Below are 20,534 nucleotides of genomic sequence, written 5' to 3' on the forward strand. Positions count from 1 at the left end.
TGTACAAGGAGGAGAGGGCATCACCAAAGCTGGAGAAGTCGGGATCTCTCCCCAGTATTGCCTACCAGTCAGCAGAGGTGGAGCAGGGTTCCAGGGTTCCTCCACTAATCAGTTTCCTCTTCACAGGTAGCCCCTAAAAGTGTGGTCTGGAGTGTCTGGCTGAACAGGCCAAAGACAACCCTCCCATGGCAGCTGGGTCACAGCTCTTACTGCAAAGCTGAGAGTGGCAGGAATGATGAAAACCCAAGAAAAGTAATTTTAAAAACAGAACCACAAACGGTGACTCTAGGACCCAGGCATTTCTTCAGGCAGTGTTCAAAGCAGGTTGAGTGAGCTCTGCTGGGCAGGGAAAGGAGCCTATGGACACTCAGGGTCCTCATGCTAAACAGCAACACCTGCCATGGCACGTCTTCCCAACCACCAGCGAAGAAAACAGCGGGGGAGAGGACAGAGGTGTTTCTGTGCTCAGCTGGCAAGCCTGGCCCTCCAATGGCCTGCAACACCCTCTGACAGGAGACTGTGGGAGCCTGCAATCTGGAACTGCAGTTGTTCGTTCATTCATTCATTCAACAGGTGCAAAGCCACGCACTTAGAGGGGACACACAGGTGAGTCCGAAGTGACCCCTACTGCAAAGAGCCAACAGTGTAACAAAGGAGTAAGACATTCAGGTAAGACAAAATGAAACGCATGCCCTAGGCTGTGAGAGAGGTAAGTCAGATACAGAGAGGTGATCCAGACACAGTGTGGACAGATCTGACTTTAAAAGGCACAAGCACACTCAAGGACAAATGAATTCAGGGATCAGGGAGGCCCAGCATGCTAAGGGACAGAGAGAACAGACTGGAGAGCCAGGACTGGGTCAATTCCAGGGAGCCACTGATACTAGACCACAGCACTGGGCTTCAGCTACTAGGCTGAAGAACTCACTAGAATTCTAATTGTTCAAATAAATTGGAAGAGTCTCAGTACTTTCTTGAACTCTCCTGGGCTTCTGAAAACAAACCTCTTGCTTACTTTGTACAAACCAGGGCAGGCCTGGTAAGGCTGGGCCAAGATGGCACCTGCACAGAACAGATGGACAACATCTACAACCAACACTTGAAAAACAACTCTCCTGTCCTGGCAGGTCTCCAAGGGGTTCCAAGGTCACTCTGTCATCACAACAATTAAACCTAAAGCCAGGACACACTCACTAGCTCGAAGGAAGCACTATTCAGTTCTGAAAATAAAATAAAACCCAACAACATCAACAACCACAAAAGGAGCTAACACCACTTGATAACTGAAGAGGCCAAGCAATTCAGGTCTGTAAGCAAACACCTGACACCAGGGCCATGTTTCTTGCCTTTCAGCAGGCTGCCCCAGATGACCTCACTCTAAGCTCTGTAGTTGAGAGACTGCTCAACAACGTTGCCAGCAACATCTTCCCTTCTTCTGTGGCCTTTTTCCAGAAAGATTTCTAAGTTGGTTGCGCTTCTGTTTAGAAAGAGAATGCTAACCAGTTGGGCACCTATGTAATAATAAGGAAAACGTCATATGGTACTTTTGCCATTATTTTTCTCCAAAATTTGCAGCTAAGTTCTGAAATGTAGAGAACACACTGAGAACAAAGGCCCCCATAAGATATCTCCCTGTCATATATCATATGTAAAATTACCATCACCAAGAGCAGTGACAATAAAAACTAATTAAAATCTCTACTTGTGCTTTCACATTTTTTTTTAAACATTCTTGGCAGTTAAGTAATAGATCAGGAAAAATTTGTCTTCAAACTTTACTTCTAGAACTGCTCCTATCTCCCACTAGAAGAAATTTGTAGAAAAACTATAAACTGGAAGCTAGCATGTAGCAGATACATCTTCCAAGCCACTTCAAACCCCCTTGCCAGGCGGCTTCAGGCCCTGTCTCCTTCACTGGAGGCCAGAGTGCTGACAAGAGAGCCAGGGTGGGAGGCCTCCACCAGATGGAATCTTCTCATCTGGAGAATTAAGCCAGCCCCAGAGAGGTACCACCTAACACTTCCAGGACTATTATCCAGGCCCATCACTAGGGTTCAGTGAGGACTAGGCTCTTAAAGGGGCCAGATGCAGGTGTGAACATATCTCTTTTTTTTTTTTTTTTTTTTTAGAATACTGTGCAGGAAGGAAGTAGGCACTGATATATGAAGACAACTAACGTCTTGGGTCAGTTCAGAGACACCCTGCACTGGGCCAGAGCTCTCCCAGCACTGCTCAGCTAACAGTGTCAGATGCATCAGTATACTTATTGGCTACAAATAAGGGGCAGAGAAATGTCACTGAAACACAACTGATGAAGACTCAGAGCCCTTGGGCACCTGGGTGGCCCATGACTTCGGCTCAGGTCAGGATCTTATGGTTCGTGGGTTCAAGCCCCACGTCGGGCTCTGTGCTGACAGCTCAGAACCTGGAGCCTGTTTCAGATTCTGTGTCTCCCTCTCTCTCTGCTCCTCCTCCATTCACAATCTGTCTCTCTCTCTCAAAAATAAATAAACATTAAAAAATTAAAAAAAAAAAAAAGAATCAGAGCCTTTGGGCTCTTGGTCTGTTTTGGGTTTTAATTCAGCTATTAGGTCTTAGGATCACAGACTCTGGCACCCCACAGCTGGATGTGGCCTTTCCTCCCCATCCCTTACCCCCAGTCTACTATCCTACAGTGATAGAGTGTTCAAAATGGTCTGAATTGTGTTTATTCTGCTCTGTCATTTGCTCCTCCCAACAAAGCCTGCCTCAGCCACAGGGAGTCATTATTCCCCATCTCTGTGGACAAACAGCAAGGCTGGGGCAGACAACAGGACTCTGCTTTCCACTCTGGTCATCTCGCAAAGTTAGCACAGATACTGCAGTGCTTCCCAAATGGCAGGCACACTGAGGTCATGACTTCTATTGTGACCTTGTACTGGTGTCCAAAGATTTTTCCTTAAGTAAATTGTTTAACTTAATTTCCTGCATGTAATATTTGAACTAAATATTTAAGTGTGTGCGTGTATGTATATATGTACACACACACACACACACACACACACCAAATTTATTCAGATATAAAGCTTGCATCCATCCCTCCAGGGGCAGACATGGCCCCTTCAGGCCATGGGGCCTCAAGCAGAGTGAATGGAACACAGCATCCCATCTCCAACACTACCACCAACCAGCTTTTTCACTGTGGGAAGGCTGGACTCTAAACCCATGTCCTCTGTCATTAAGCTGGGGAGACAGCCCCACCTTAGAGGTTTGTTGCAAATCTTGATTAAGAAAGCGTGTGTGTGAAGGCTTTGTAGACCACAAGGTACTAAGTAAAATTTAAGTGACACAAAGACTGGCTAAGGGTCAAATGAGACACAAAGGCAAAAATGCTTTGAAGAGGCAGCAGTCAGGGGGCACCTGGGTGGCTCAGTTGGTTAAGTGTCTGACTTCAGCTCAGGTCATGATTTCATGGTTCATAAGTTCAAGCCCCACGTTGGGCTCTGTGCTGACAGCTCAGAGCCTGGATCCCGCTTCGGATTCTGTATCTTCCTCTCTCTCTGTTCCTCCCCTACTCTCACTCTGTCTCGCTCTTTCAAAAATAACTCAAGAATTAAAAAAATAAATTAAAAAAATTTAAAAAGAAAGAAAAAAAAGGCAGCAGTCAGGATTTTAATCTTTAAATGACACATTCCATCTGGAGAATGATACAGCCTGAGGTGGTGAGCAGTAGTGAGGCATCCCCTAAGGAACTAGATCTGGGCCTGCCAAGGGCATCTCTTGTGACACACCACTGGGCCCACTGTAGACACAGTGATGTTCTGCTAGGTGCCAGACCCAAGCTACATTCAAGCCAAAGACTGAGGTGGGCAGGCTGTCACCCTCACCCTCCACCTGATCCCTGAAACTCATCAACCTGGCCGAGAAACTTCCTGCTTCTCTAGGATGGAGAATCTTCCCCTACTGTCCTTGGAAGATCACAAGTGCACAATTAAAAGGCTGTGTGGAGACGGGGGTATATGAGAATTGTCTCTACTTTCTGTTCTACTTTGCTATGAATCTAAAACTGCTCTAAAAAACAAAGCCTATTTAAAAAAAAAAAAAAAAAAAAGACTTCCTGACACTAATTTGGACAGGGTTAGCTGCCCTGTCCTAGATGGTCTAGGAAAAACAGGGAAAAATAAGTCATAAGAATGCCTACCAACAGTGCTCTCTTTGGCACTGCATGTACTAAAATTGGAACAACACAAGAAGATTAGCACAGCCCCTGTACAAGGATGCCACGCAATGTCATGCAGCGTTTGATATTTTTTAAAAAAGAATGCCTACAAACATACCAGTAGTTAAGCCTTTTAAGGCATAAGTTCTAGAGTTCTGTAGGCATCAGACTTCTTGGAGCAACATTCTGAAAAGCCTGGAAATTTCAAGTAAAGTCAAATAAATATAGCACTCTGTAGATCTTAAACAAGGCTGGATGAGAGGATTAAACCATGTACCCGGGAAAGGTTTGCACAGAGAAACTGCAAAGCAGTTCTAAAAATACCAACATGATTATCCACCATCACTGTTTTAGGGGGAAAAACAGGGAAGGGATCACAATCCAATCTAAGCCTGGCATTTCTGGGAGAACAGCCGTATCACTGCGCATACAACCAGACCCTCAGTCCCCTTCTGGCAGGGTGATAACCACCACTCAAATGGCTTTTGTCACCCAGCTGTCATTAAATAGATCCGAAAGAAGACAAAGAGAAAACAATCTCCAAAACTGCCTTCTTGTTTGTAGTGATCTTGCATGCCTACACGTTTGTAATTTTGAGTGGGACTGCTTTCCCGGCTCCTCAGTGGGGCAGAACGCGGCAGTCATGCTGGTGGGTATCAAGAAAGAACAATTAAATAGGTTTATTAGTCTGATCCAGCTGCCGTAACAAAACACCACAGCCTGGGTGACTTAAACAACAGGTATCGGTCTTCTCACAGTTCTGGAGACCAGAAGTCCAAAATTACGGGGCTAGCAGGTAGGTTCCTCCTGAGGCCTCTCTCCACGGTATGCAGATGGCCACCCTCTTGCCGTGTCCCCACATGGCCTTTAATCTGTATGCCCCTCCCTGGTGTCTCTTCTTCGTCTAAGGACACCAGGTGCATTGGATTAGGGCCCTGCCCTTATGACCTCATTTAACCTTAATTGCCCCTTTAGAGAGACTCTGTCCAAATACAGTCACATTGGGGGGTCAGGACTTCAACATGAATGCAGGGAGGAACAGTTTAGTCCATAACAACACGCCTTACAGATTGTACCTGTCATCCTCTAATCTACTGCAACCAGCATGTGGGGTGGTGGATGCCGCCAGTAAGAGGTCAAGGATGAGAGGTGGCAAAGCAACTTTCTGCTTGCACAGGTGCACTGCTCTCACAATGAGGCAGAGAACCCAAATCCCCTCTCTCCCCTCCCCACATCTGACCTGCTGCGATGGGGCTGGGGGTGCCTGTGGCCAAGCACACACCAGTCACTACCTCACCGAGTGCTCAGGGTGACCTTTTAACATTTGAGATCCAGTGTCAGAGACAGAAAAGTGACCAGTTCAAGGCTACAACTCAGACAGTACCAGAGCCAGGACATACCAATCCTGCCTAAACTCTAGGCCCCAAGCTTCTCCTTCACTCCATCTTTACAACCTCCAGGTCAGGACTGGACATGTTCTGAATGCAACATTTAAAATCCACCTTTGACAAAAAGACCCTGAATGAACCAGAGCCAGATGAGGGCTCTATCCAGAGAAGGCCGACAATGTTTCTCTTCACGCAGAATTAAAGCAAGCCAAACTCGAATGTTTAGTTTACGCCTGGATAACAAAAACCATCTGAAGGTGGTAAGAACATAGATGTCTGTCTTTTTTGTTGTTTCCTCATTTACTTCTCTCCTTTGCATTAAGCGATAATATTTTCTAGTGTAACCTTTAATTACCTTATCCACACTATTCCAGTGAGACACAGAAACATTCCTCCTATATAGCTCTATTCTCTTTGTTCAATTATTTCTACACATATCTATACATGCTAGAAATCCAAAAATATAGTGTTACTATTTCTTTACATAGCTTCGTGTTTTTAAAGAAGCTTAGAGAAGGAAAGCAAGTATACATTTACAGAGTCTGTTCTATTAACCTTATTATTTCTGGTTCTCTTCATTCTGTCCTATGGATTCAAGTTACCTAATGCAGTATAATTTCCCTCCTCCAATAAGGCTTTGCTTCCATTACCTCCTTTATGCTGTTACTGACAAATACATTACTTTTCTAAATGTTACAGGCCCAAGAACATAAATGTATGCATATCATTTAATAAAATTGCTTTTTAAATCAGTTCAAAGAAGAAAGGGGGAGAAATACACATTCACCCTGCCTTTTAAATTTTTTTTAATGTTTATTTTTATTTTTTGAGAGAGAGAGAGAGAGAGTCAGAGAAAGAGGGGGACACAGAACCCAAAGCAGGCTCCAGGCTCTGAGCTGTCAGCACAGAGCCCGACATGGGGCTCGAACCCACGAACCATGAGATCATGACCCAAGCTGAAGTTGGACACTTAACCGACTGAGCCACCCAGGTGCCCCTACACTGCCTTTTATAATCGTATGATAACCTATGCTGTTGGCGCTCTTGGTTTCCTCATATGGATTTGAATAATCGTCTGTGGTCATTTGCTTTCAGCAACAACTTTCTTTAAACATCCTATAAGGCAGGTCTGCTGACGATAAATTGTTCTTAATTTTAGAATCTCTTTCTTTCACTTTTATTACTGAGAGAGAGTTTTGCTGGACATAAGATCCTTGGTTAGTGGATTTTTTTCTTTTCAGGACTTTGACTAAGCCATCCCACTGCCTTCTCCATCCCACATCCACTGTTTCTATGAGAGGTCAGCAGCTAATATTACTGGGATTCGTTGGTACAATTTGAGTCATTTTTCTCTTGCTGCTTTCAAGACTTTCTCTTTCAACGTTCTTTGATGTGCATAGATGTGGACTTCTTTGTATTTATACTATTGGAGTTTATTGTGTTTCTTAAATGTGTAGATTGTCTTTCAACAAATTTGGGAAGTTTTCAGCCATTCTTTCTTTTCTTTTCTTTTTTTCTTTTTTCTTTTTTTTGTCCCTTTCTCCTCACCTTCTGGTACTTGTATTAGATGGATGTTGGTGTGTTTAATGACATCCTAAATTTCTCTGAGGCTCTGTTTTCTTCATTTTTTCTCTCTGTCATTTGAAATGCATAACCTCTATCACTCTATCTTTAAGCTTATTAATTCTATCTTCTGCTAGTTAACATCCAGTGCTGTGGCCTTCTAGTGAATTCTTCACACGAGCTATTACTGTTCAACTCCAGAATTTCCATTTAGTTTGGGTTTTTTTGGTGGTGGTGGTGGTGCTGTTTTAGGTAGGCTCCACGCCCAACATGGGGCTTGAATTCATGACCCTGAGATCAAGAGTAGGATGTTCTACTGATTGAGCCAGCCAGGCACCCTAACCATTTGGTTCACTTTTACACTTTCTATCTCTTTATTGATTTATTCCCTAATTGGTCAGACGTTGTCATCATATCAGGTCTTTACCTGTTAAGCATGTTCCTCTAGTTCTTTGAATACATTTATCATGGCTGCTTTGAAGTCTTGGTCTGTTAAACCCAGTATCTCAGCCCTCTCCCACACAGTTTCGGTCACTTTTTAAAAATCCCATCTCAAATTTTCTTTGCATATCTTACCTTTTTTTTTTTGAAAGCTGGACCTTTTAAATATATTGTAGCAGTTCTGAATGGTGATCCTCTCCTCCCTGGGGGCTTGTTTTTGTTTATTCTTTCAGTGAGTTGGCTGGACTAATTTAGTGAAGTCCATCCCTGTCCCCCCTCCCCCAGAGGGCTCAGCTTCCAATGGTATTCCCCAGGGGGCCCAGTCTCCCTGGGATGACATGGTTTTTTCAGGACTCTCCTCTTCCCTGGCCTCTTTTAGGCTGCCTGCCTGCCTCTGATGTTATCATACCCAGCTGTTTTTGACAACGATCTGGGGCATCAATTGTTACACAGCCTGATCCAATTAAATGAAGCCTTTGTGAAGGGGTAATTTTTTATGTCCGGGTATGAGGTCTGTTCTGACCCCAGGAGGGTTCTTCCTAGTTGTCTCTTTCCCTGGTTGTCTCTAGCCTAAAGTTTCAACTCTTGCTCTCAGGGAGCTACCAGCCTCCTTAGTTACTTACCACCAAAATCTCTTTGTTTTTTAGAGTATCATTAGGTCTGAACTTCCCCATGCTCTGGCGTAAATAAATTCAGCACCTTTGGGGAGAGCCCCAGAGCTTTCTCTTCTTATGGACTACCTCGTCCCCTCCTTGGCAAAATTTCTGAGCCACTGCCCTAGAGCTGGGGTAAAGGATAGTGGCCCACTTCTTTCAGAGTGGCACCCTCATTTTATGAACAGAGTGCTGGGTGAGGGCAGTAGCTCTTGATCTTCTAGGCTTGACTCTTCTGGAATTGAGCCTCTGCCCTACAAGTAAACTGGGGTGACAGAGGGCAATTAGGGCCTCAGGATTCTCAGTTTGGTGAAGAGCCTCCACCCTACAAGCAGAGGCTGGCTATATTTGCCTGGAATTTAGCCTGTGCAACATGTAGCTAGAGGGGAATGAGAAATGCTGGCAGCTGCCCCTCTCAGGGAGATGCTGAAGCCCTTGATGGAAACCCAAAGGAGAGGGAGCCACACCTTCTTGGCCACATCCAGCCAAAGGTATGGCTTCTGTCATGCTGACCTGGGCAGGAAAAAGTAGGCCACAGCTCAAGTGCCACGAACTTTTGCTGTTATTACTGTGATTTAGATTTTCCTGAATAAATGTTTCTTCATTTGTTGTATGCCTTTACGGCAACTTCCAGATACTTTAATTGATTTCCTAAAAACAATTTTCATCAATGATTGTTGTTTTGCTGAGGAGCAGGTCTGCAGAACCCCTAATACTATATCATTCTAGAAGTGAATCCTGATAGAATGTGTACTTAATTTCTAACAAAGAACAAAACACTACGTGCAAGCTCCTTTTAGTCTAATATTCCATGTCAGGGAAGCTGACATCAACCAGCAGAACAGGAATTCTACACACTAAGAGGAAACTTCCCTCAGGAGGAACTAGGCCATACCTTTAAAAATACATTATTTTTTTTTAGGGGCGCCTGGGTGGCTCAGTCGGTTAAGCATCCGACTTCGGCTCAGGTCATGATCTCGCAGTCTGTGGGTTCAAGCCCCACGTCGGGCTCTGTGCTGACAGCTCAGAGCCTGGAGCCTGTTTCAGATTCTGTCTCCCTCTTTCTCTGACCCTCCCCTGTTCACGCTCTCTGTCTCAAAAATAAATAAATGTTAAAAAATTTTTAAAAAAATAAAAATAAAAATACATTATTTTTGAAGGGGCACCTGGGTAGCTCAGTCAGTTAAGCATCCGACTCTTGATTTTGGTTCAGGTCATGATCTCACAGGTGTGTGAGATCGAGCCCCACATGGGGCTCTGAGCTGACAGAGCAGAGCCTGCTTGGGATTCTCTCTCTCACTCTCTCTCTCTGCCCCTCCCCAACTTGTGCATGTGCATGCTCTCTCTCTTTCTCTCAAAATAAATAAACATTTAAAAAAATAATAACAAAATAAAAATACACTATTTTTGTTAATAACAATAGTCATTTATATGACTTGCTGAGTAGCAAGTCATTTATAAAATGTGAGGAAACACTATCATGCATGGTTGGTGTGTGATCACAAATCAGATCATCAGGAAGCAGATGAACCACGTATATCCCTCACAATAAATACCCCTCAAGTAAACCTCCTCTACACATATGAGGCTCATTTCATTCTGGGCCACTCAGATGAGAAGGCCAAAAGGGTTCCATTCAACATCTGAAAGAAATGTGGTACTCCTCCCTCCCAAAAAACAACTGGTTTGGGATAATCAGGCAGGGGAGAAAGGAAAGTTGCTAGCACATTCTTGGAAATCACCAACTGTTGTCCATTCCCCAAGAGCAGCAGATGGCATTCTGAAAATGAAATTGAGGAGAGGGCTGGGAATGTGACAACACCAGACAACCATCTCCACCTGACGGGCAGGGGGTGGGAGGCAGGATGGCTCCAGTGCTGGCTCTGCCATGCAGGAGCTGAGAACTGGACTGCACCCTGGAACCCTTCCAGCCTCAGATTCCTCATCTATAAAATGGAGCTCCTCAATCACCCACAAAGCACAAAGTCAGTACTTAGCAAACTGCCATCACTCTGGACAGAGCTCCTCAATAGGCTCTTTTTCCCCTACAGGTCCCTCCAGACAGCAAACTGATGCCAGAAGGTTGTGCTTCCTATACAGGCCGGATGGGCACCCTTTCCAGAGTCAGCCAGTGCCTGGACCTCCCCTAGGACCTGATTGTGCTCACCTTCATGAAGGTACCAACGGAGTCATCCCTAAAGGGCCCCCTGATATCACAGGAATCCAGATACCTGCCCTCACACCCTTCTGAGATTTCCTCCCGGCCAGCTGAGGCAGGAAAGATTCTAGGTGTGAGATGGGAATCAGTGATAAAGGACATAATGTACTGGCTCCCAGAGACAGCATATCAGCAGGGTCTACCCCTTCAGACAATAAGAGAGATGTTCCAGTAGGGAAATCTCTAGCAGCTGCTTCTGGCCAGTGAGATTATCAGCTGGGTGGCAACTTCAAAAAAGCAAACCACACTAGAAAAAAATGTTGTAAAATATACTGTACTCTTCCCACAACACAGATCCAGTCCTGTCCCCTACCTGCATGCCCTGACAGTCCCCTCTGTGGGGCCTCCTTTCCCATCTGCAGTATGGGGATGAAGAGAAACACAACTCAAGTGTGTGACTGTATACAAAGGTGCAGGCTTATCTCTGCATTAAGTGCATTAGGCTTGCTGCTTTTTTTCTGTTGTTCCATCTACCCATTAGGATGGCTTCCCTCTCTTCACCCTCCCTGTCCTTTTAATGTTCTTGTCAACTGAAGTATACTGCTTTTCCCTGGTCCCCCTCCTGAGGGCTTGGAAACCAAACCATCCAGATGACAGCATGTGTGAATGCTTTAAAGAGACTACCCACCACATGAGGGCCATAGGGGCTCACGGGCACTTGGTTTACCTTCTGCTCCCCAGCCCCCGCCCTGCACTGGCTCCATGGTATCTGCTCATGAAACAATCTTGCCTTACATGTTACTGGGCTACTGGGTCAGGGAGCAGCACGCTATCAGGAAGGCAGTTGCTGAAAACAAAGACTTTAACCCAAACTTAAAAAAAAAAAAAAATCCACCATCTGACTATGTGACTACTCATACTGTGAAAATCTTCTAGAAATGCACAAAGCTCACCTCCCACTCCTTTTTGGAAATACAATTTGTTTTTGATTAACTGGGTCTCAACTGAAATTAGATACAGATGGAACTTAGTGTTCCTACTATTGTCTGTCTGACACAGTTTGGGTTTTGATTTTTTTTCTCCACCACCATAAAGAAATGAAGCTTCATTTTATTCCCCGCCCCCACTACAATTTTCTTTCATTATGAAGTTAGAGTTTAAATGCTTCTTTGGAAAGTGTTTTATTTTGTTCTAAGCAGAAAGAGTCCACATATTGTAAAATAATAATTTTAGAAAACAAACAAACCCTTCAAGATCTATTGTGAAACCCGAAGGAGCGAATATTTCACCTCAAAGTGTTATCTGGCCAGATTTGTGGCAGGTGTCCCCCCTTCACCTAGCTGTCACCACTGACAGGGCCTCTAGATTCCCACCTCATTGACTGGGAGGCTAGTATAGCCTGTGTGTCACAGGCTAGTATAGTCCTAGTTCCAAACAGAATGCGAGGAAGGAAAGGCTCCCCACAAGGACAATAAAGGCTCAGGACCAAACCAGACCACAAATACCTCTGGAAGTACCTCATATCTAACCAATGAGAATCAAACTCCCTTCCAGAAGCCCCAAGCTCTTCCTCCATGTTTACCATAATACCACAGGCGTGGGGACTTGGGGTACCTCTGTGAGGCCCAACTGAGAAGACCATCATAGGATGGACACAGTCCCTCCCATACAGTGTCTTCATCTTCACATGGGGATCCATACTCCAGAGCCAGGTACTGTCTCTTTTTAGAGATTCCCGTGTGACGAGCAATATGGTCAGGAAAAGGAAACCAGCAGAAAACCTCAGCCCTCAAGAGGACATTCTTGACTTTTTGGGGGTGGCAGCGCTGTTCCTTTTCCCTCCTGCTCCAGTCTAGTCTCCTCCTCCTCCAAAACATGGAGTCTTCCTTCCTTCCTCCCCAAGCCCTTCCCTCCCCCACATCCAACACACCACCAAGTCCTCGTGACACACCCAGAACCGGAGCTCTGCTCACTATCCCCATAGCTCCCACCTCACTTCCAGTCACCACACCTTAGGAGGTCACAAGGAGTTCTGGATGAACTCCATCGTCCTGGGCCTTTCTAGACTGTGCACATCACTCCACAGGCACATGGGTCCTACAAAGATGTTAATTCCAAACAGAGGGAGTGGAAAAGGCAGACGGAATTTGGCAGCTGCACAGGGCGAGGGTGTAAAACCCTACACAAAATTCCATGTCAGCCAAGGACAAAAATTCAAACCAAACAGTTAAAGACGTCCCTACCATCTCCCTCTGGAAACAAGTTACGTGCCCACAGTTATGGCAGGGAGGCGCGTTCCTGTGCATCCTCTCAGCTTCAGGGAGGGGAGCCCCTTCCCCTTTCTTTCTCTGCCAAGAAGAAAACTTTAGAGCCAAATTTCTCTCAGAGCGAGACTGTCAAAGGAGTCAGGCACCTCGGGGTTGCAGCACAGTGTTCCAAAATCTCCAAGATAAAAGATGCTGAACCACTTGGTACGGATGGTGCCAACAGATGGAGTGTAAATGACAGCTCTCATTTGGTGCTTCAGTGAACCAGTGCCCATCAGAGTCATTCAGCATGATAGGGCCCTTTGCCAGCACCGAGGACAACCACAAAGACAGGGAAAGGTTGCAGGCCCGGCCTAGTCCTCAGTGTGTGCCTCCATTCTCCTACACCATACCAATTTTATCCACTAAGCCATCCAAAAGATGATGCCTACATCCCTCTCCCTTGAGGCCCAATATAGCATTTCCAAGTCAACTAGCCACCAGCTGTGGACTCACAACACCCACTGAAGTGTGAGGCCACATTCTCTTCAGAATTGGCTTCTCCTGGATTCTTTCCCTTTGGGGCCCCACCATGCTCAGGAGCTCAGACAGATCTGACACAGCTTTCCAATCATCAACCGAACTGGTCACTCAGTTCTGCCCCCTCTTCCTTTGAGGTTTATCTGCTCTCATCACCCTCTTCTCTAATACCACTGGCATCCCACACAGGACTGAGGCAATAGGCCCATAACTGGCTTCCCAGTGAGGCTGAGAACCAAAACTACATCATGTACACACTCATGCACATGCATATGCACGCACTCACTTAAAGGCAAGGGCCTGGAGTCTTTAGGTCAAGATGTGAGGCTTCTATCTTATAGCTCTCACATCAAGATCCCACAGCACTCCTCACCACACCCAGAGGCAGGAGCTGGCTCCAAGCCCAGCCCCTAGACCTCTTTCTGAACCTCAGCCTCAAGTAGCCCTCCCTTTAAGGAGCTCTGGCTCTGCTTCCTGTTTACCCAGCTCATTGTGTTGGAACTTCTTTTCCATTGGGTTCTTTTCTTAGGTTAGACTTTATTGCTTGTGACCAAGAGTCACTATAAGACTCAGGGAGCAGGAATCATTCATTCAGGACATAGCATCTCCACCATGAACTGGCAAGAAAGTATGTGACTTCAGAGTGAGAGCCTACGCATCATGATAGCACCGCTAAAGTGACAATTTCAAAAACGGAACTCAGAATGAGGGGCACATCAATTTATAACTTTAAGATGGTACATATAGAGCCCAAGGAGGCAGAGCTGGTCAATGGAGAAGATTTTCAGTTATCCGCTACTAGTATTGCTACTTACATGTTTTGCTTTGGTCATTGTCGTTCAGTTGAGTACACAGGAACTGAAATTATAACACTTTTAGACACTCAGTGCCCATATCCTAGTTTCTAATACCATTCTCCAATAAAAGGGATGAGGGTTCTTTGTAGAAATGGCTGATTCTAGGGCTGGGGCAGGAAAGTAACAAGATGAGCGTGGAGTATCTTGCAGTGTCGAAAAGACGTGTTAAAACAACAACAAAAAACAAAAACCCAGTAAAAAGCCCCATAATAATGGAGTATGTCAAAGGGTCCCAGGAGCCAACTGAAAGAGCTTCCAGCGGCCAAAGCTGGAACAATGTGAGCAATGAAATAATTAAGCTAATACTGACTTATAACCCAAAGTCTAAAATAAATATCCATGAATCCATACTAACATAAATGAATGAGTGAATAAATAAAATTCTTCCCATACTGAAGAATTCCAAATAACTTATGTCCTAACCCTTCAAAGAGGTAAAGCCACTCACTCCTTACCTGTGGGCTGCACATGGCAACTGTCTTCCAGAAAGAATGTTACACAAGAGGTGGGGAGTATACCTTTACAAGGGAGAAACCTGATAAACCTTTCCTGAGCCCGGTGCTCAAGGTCAGCGTCCACAGTGATAAGTCATGTTGACAGTGTGTGCCCTGCTGTGATGTAACCAGAAGGGTACATCATCCTTGTGGCCTTCCCCTCCAAATCCCACATCCCCAACATTACATGAGGAAAACATCAGACAAACCCATGACAAGGGTGGGTTATAAATATCTGGACAGTACTCCTCAAAACTGTCAAGGTCATCATAAGGGAAGTCAAAACTTCTCACAACCAAGAGGATTCTGAGGAATTAAGATAAGTGTAATGTGGTGTCTTGGATAAGGATCTGGGGACAGGAAAAGGACATTAGGTAAAACTAAGGAAATCTAAATAAAGCATGGAGTTTAGTTAATAATAATATATCAATGTCAGTTCATTAGTTGTGACTAATGTACCATGATAACGATGTTATGTAAGATGTTAACAATATGGGAAATGGGTGGGGGCAGGAGATATAGAGGAACTCTGTACTATCTTCCCAACTTTTCTATAAACCTAAGACTATTCTAAAATTTAGAAGTTTATTTAAGAAAATAATCTTAGCTCTGAATCAACTAGGCTTCCCTCCACCCCCACCTTTTCTTAAAGCAGGAATGGTAACCTATACTTATCTCCCCACAGCACTTAACTACCTCTGGCCTCCTTAGGAGCCAATCACGGCACATTTGGGGGCTTGCTGAGTGTTCACTTCCAGTCTCGCCCATGCCTACTTCCTGCTGTTGGCTGAGGTCACTAATACAATGGCTCCAGGTCAAGGCGGGCAGACTCCTCACACGACAGTTCCCACCGGGCTGAGGCCCTCAGAAGTAGAGCAATCAGACATTTGAGAAGCAGCTGCCTTCCCCTTCATGCAACCCAGCCTTCTAAGAATTGGCTTCTATTCCTAGACTCCTCTGATGTAACTCATCTGCAGGAATCCAGCACATGATCTAAAAGCTCTGTGGTCTGGGCCTAATTCACCCACCCCAGCTGTAGGGCCTCTGGGCAACTCTGGGAAGCCCCTGCCTGGCCTGAGCCAGGTCTCCCTTCTTCTGGCTCCCCTGCAAATCCACCAGTTTCCACCTTTTTAGGCCACTGAGATGCACCACTGCTTGGGTACATAGGCTGATGAGAAATGGAAGGGGTTCCTCTTCCTCGAGGAACTAAGAGCAAGGAAAGGAAAAGGACAGGAAAAAAGCAAGAGAAAGAGAGAAGATGAGAGAACAAGGCAGCGCCGTGCTGGATTAGGAGCAAGATTTTTCAAACTGCCCAGACTTGCAGAGCCCCAGGAGCGTTCATAGCACCTCTGCTGTTTCACAAAGCGTCACTGTCATCACTGTCAACAGGATACGTCGGATTCTTGGACCATCTTGTAAGAGCGCCCACAACGTATGTGTATTTCCATAAAACTTGGCCTAATTCATTACTGAGACTTCGGGAAACAAAATAAAATCAGTCAATGTCATTACAGTTCCCCAGGAAGATACCCGGAAACAGACCAGAAAAAGCTAGAAATTGAGCCTTCTGTTATAGGGAGGAATCAGGAAACACAAACCTGCTGCCAGGGACCCTGGAAAACCACAGTCCACTCCATGGGGCTGTGGCAAATTTCCCATTGAAGGTGGTGATTCAAAACTTCTACAGAGTTCTGTTTCTAATTTAACTTTCTCATCAGGAGGCACCCCTCCCTTCATTTTAATGAAACTTAAATAATTTTTAAGAAGAAGACATCATTTAATTTGGGTGGGTTAGCAAATGGCACATTTTAGTACTTTAGACAAGGTGTTTCCAACAGATTACTATTTTCTCAGTTACAGACTTACCTCAAGATAAGAATATTCTACAATGACAACAGAACTCTGGGTTAACCCATTCAAAGTATGATGAATGAAGAAAGCTCTCAAAAGTCTCACTTAAAAATCAAAATACTCTCAAATTAATAAGATGCTTAAACTCTGAAATCAACAAAATAAAGGAACCCACAGCTGAACTGCCATCACTAGAAGAATGGCAGCAGTGGTCCCTAAGTGACAGCTGGCCCTACAGGTGGGGACAACAAGACAGACGCCAGCTGCCCAGTACCCACGTCATGCCAGGACCCACCCTGGGGGTTTTTGAGGAATCCGACCCTGTAGTCAGCCAAGGAAAGCAAGCACAGGAACGCTAAAAGGAAAAACCACCACAGTTCTCTTACTGCAAGTTTGGAAAGTAAAGGAGGAAATTCCCACTCATAACCACACCTTCACTGCAGTTAGCTCTCCAGTTTTACAGATAAGACCAGTGTGTACAAAAGGTAGAGCAGCCTGCTTTTTCATTTGCGTGTTAGATTGTAAACATATCTCATGCTTGGCCAGGCTGCATGAGGCTCATATATTAAAGACCACATCAACATCTTCATGCACATTCAGTTTTTAACTTAATCTAAAATTATGTCTAGGGCTCTGTCAGTTAAGCGTCTGATTCTTGATTTTGGCTCAGGTCAGGATCTCACAGTTTGAGATCAAGCCCCACGTCAGGCTGCACTGACAGAGAGAAGCCTGCTTGGGATTCTCTCTCTCTCTCTCTCTCTCTCTCTCTCTGCCCCTTCCCTGTTCACATGCAGACACTCTCGTTCTCGCTCTCTCTCTCGCTCTCTCTCTCTCTCAAAATAAATAAACATTAAAAAAAATAGTAATAAAATAAAATATGCCTTACGAAGAAGATATCGTGTGGCTATTTCTTCAGCTCTAAGGCAGCCACCAGCCGGGCAGCAAGGCTATAAAGACCCTGCATGGTGGTGGTGGTGGTGGTGGTGGTGGTGGTGGTGGTGGTGGTGGTGGTGGTGGAGGAGGAGGAGGAGGAGGCAGGGATAGTCTTTGCTGGTGCGAAGGCCAGACCTCTTGGTAGAATGCAGTTACATCCCTTCGGGTCGGGCCTGTGCACAAAGCATCCATGCACAAAGCAGACTCATAGCAGAACTGGAGTGTGCTCCGCCACCATGTGTATGTGTTGGAGGGGTGGGGGTACATTTGCTGCAAGAGTGAGCATGAGAAGACTGGAGCCCCTGCTCTCTGGCAGGATCTCAGGCAAAGCCATTCACTACAGCACTGCCAGTAACATATTTTATACCATAAATCACAAGATTTAATAGCAGCCTAAATGCCTATTAGGGACACAGTAAATTATGGTTCAGTCATATGGTAAAATATGGTGAAAAACCGTGTAGAATTTGAAATGGAAATCACTGAGTTTATAACAACTGACAGGTGAAAAAGTAAAATTCTAAGATCTACCAGAATAAATACACAGAAGTGCACATACATACACACATACACACACACACACACACACACACACACACACACACACACACAAAGTGGAAGACGTAAGAAGAAAATATATTAAAATGTTAACACTGGTAATGGTTGTGCCATGATTTTATTGTCTATCTACTGGACCATGTTTTTCTAAACCTTTACAATAAGCATGCAAAATTTTATTAACTGTACCCACATTAGGTGGTTTAGTATCTCCACACTATTTTGAGCCTTCTTGTAGTACCCTACCCTTCCCACGCTGCTCCTGGGGATAATTCTTCCTCCTGCCTCCCAGACTCTGCTGGAAGAGCTCTGCTGAAAAGAGGGGACCTCAAATGCCTAACCCCTCCCCCAATCTTACACAGTGCTTGGCACACATCCCTTCCATCACCCTAGTCACATGGCAAGTTCACACCTCAGACTCTCAGCTCTCAGGGCAGTGATTGGGGCTTGGCCATGCCTGTACTGCAGGGCCAATGGACATAAAGCTCCAGTGAGCCTGGCAGACAAGGAGTAAGGGGGAGCCAAGAGCAGGCTACACAGCAGAAGGGGAGGCGGGGATTCAGAGGGCTGGGATCCAGGGATGGGCACCCTGGGGGCAGTTTTAGGAATAACCACAGAGAGGGAAGCAGAAGTCCAGAAGTCTAGCTTGGTGATGCTAGACATCCCTGCAGACATAAGAAAAGTAAGGAGGTAACAGGACTTCAGAGGCAGGTGCTGAGTCCTTTCTGGAACCCAGGGTAACCTGAAGTGACAGAGGGCAGTGACTGGAGGTGGAGAGTATGGCACAGTCATGGGTCAAGGAGGAAGGGACTCCCAAGCCCACTTCTGGAAGGAGATGTAGGATGAGCAGAGAAAGAGCCCCCAACTTCATTTCGAGGCCTCTGGCTCTCTAGAGAGAATCATGCATATTTAAGTTTATGTGAGGAGGCAAAGGGGGGAGTGAGGTGGGGAGCAAGAGCTTCTTTATGCAAAAGGAAAGGCTCCCAGCAGATAGTGGGAAGGAAGACTTCACTGAATAAAAACACAGGCCATCTGTCAGACACAGACCATTTGTTCACCCAACCCTGGATGGCCGCACAGTGGAGTGTGTCCCTGTCCCACCGTGAATGGGGACAGAGCAGCTGACAGGAAGGTGGGACAGGCCTGGGAAGAGGGGGGAACAGAGAGCCTGTCTGAGATGCTATCTTTAGGGCAGGGCTCATGAGCCATGTGAGTGACAAGTGTTTAAAGCAGAGACCAAGGGGATGCTCAGTGGCAGACAGAACCTGCCCAAATGAAGCCAACTCTGCAGCAAAGGTGGACCCAAGACCAGCCTGTGCTTTGCCATGGGAATCAGGGCAGGCCCATACCTGCCCCAGCATGCTCCCAGTACAGCAGGGCAGGCAGGATGAGAAAGAGGAGGGAGCACAGTCCATTGGGACTTGGCCCCACCCTGAACTTGACTATTCCCTTACCACTTGGGGGGCCAGGCAGCCAGAAGCCCAAATACAAGCTATTTCTGACCATAGGCATCTCAAGACTGAAACTGAGAATTAATAAGCAGTGCTTGCTTCCCATCCCCCAGCAACCAAAATCTGTGAACACTGAGTCACAAAATACAAAGGTTTAAGTGGGTAAAAACAATAAAATGTGAATTGAGGACAGTGGTAACCTCAGGGAGAGAGTCGGGGCCCATGTAGTTTCTGTTGTATCAGGAATTAAATTGTCAAGCTGAAGACATTTCCGTGTATTATTTTTCCTGTAGGTTTTCACATAAAGTATCACCTAAAAATTTTGTTATTAAAATAAGGTAGATCCCAAATCCCTATCTGTATTATATTTTCACCAATCCTTTTACTTTTCTTTCAAAAAAGTAACATAGGTGTAATAAAATTCTAAAGCCATGCATTTCTGTTAAATGAGAGGATATGCACCCATCATTTTAGATCACATCCCTGGATGTCAACCACACTTGCCCAATGTCAGTACTGACTTGCTGGTTGCTGGCATCCATCCCCCATGACAGGCCCACTTGGGAGACAACTCCATTCAGGCAGCAGTGACAAGTGGAGGGGCCACCGCACAGCTGCACCCAGCCTGCCCCTTTCTACCTTCCAGGAGAGCCAGTTACACCTGTCTAGAAGTGCCCACCTTTCATTTTCAACCCGCACCAGCCTGCCCTCCTCGTGGGGCCCTCACACCCTAGACCAGGCTTGACTCATCCTTGACCTCCACAAGGCCCACCTAGACTTGCACCAGTAAGTTAAAGCATTCCTGGCCAAGAGGTTCCTAAGTGGCGATTTAACCTGCCATCCCTGGGGCGGAGGAGTGGGTTTACCCAGACCTCCAAGGTCTTCACCCCCAAAATGTGATAATGTAGGAGGTACAGGCACAAAGCAGGGGAAAAAGGGTTCAGAAATCAGGGTCCCTCACATCACCTGCTGTGCCACTTTCTTTACCACTGTTTCTGTTTATCGAAACTTTTCCAGTTTTTAAAGTACAGTGTTGAGCTAATAGGCCAGGAAAAGATATCACACAACCCAACTCCAATGTGGTAGACCCGAAATAAAGGGGAAAAGAGAAGCAAAAAGTGCTGTTGCTGCAGCCTTCACTAAAGAACAGAAAGCCTGGCGCGGAGGCAGGGGTGGGGCGCACCCTGAAGACCAGCTGCCAGA

General features: G+C 45.6%; 1 protein-coding gene and 1 non-coding gene across 10 annotated transcripts in view; one reads left to right on the forward strand and one right to left on the reverse strand.

Moving 5' to 3' along the window:
* INPP4A (inositol polyphosphate-4-phosphatase type I A) overlaps nt 1–20,534 on the reverse strand; it is a 155,790-nt gene that overhangs the window by 97,324 nt on the left and 37,932 nt on the right. The gene's annotated exons all lie outside the window — the stretch shown is intronic.
* LOC122237475 lies at nt 4,188–4,291 on the forward strand. The gene has a single exon (XR_006216089.1). It is a non-coding gene; the product is annotated as a U6 spliceosomal RNA (small nuclear RNA).

This window comes from Panthera tigris, chromosome A3, assembly GCF_018350195.1.
Source record: "Panthera tigris isolate Pti1 chromosome A3, P.tigris_Pti1_mat1.1, whole genome shotgun sequence".
NCBI classification, from domain to species: domain Eukaryota; kingdom Metazoa; phylum Chordata; class Mammalia; order Carnivora; family Felidae; genus Panthera; species Panthera tigris.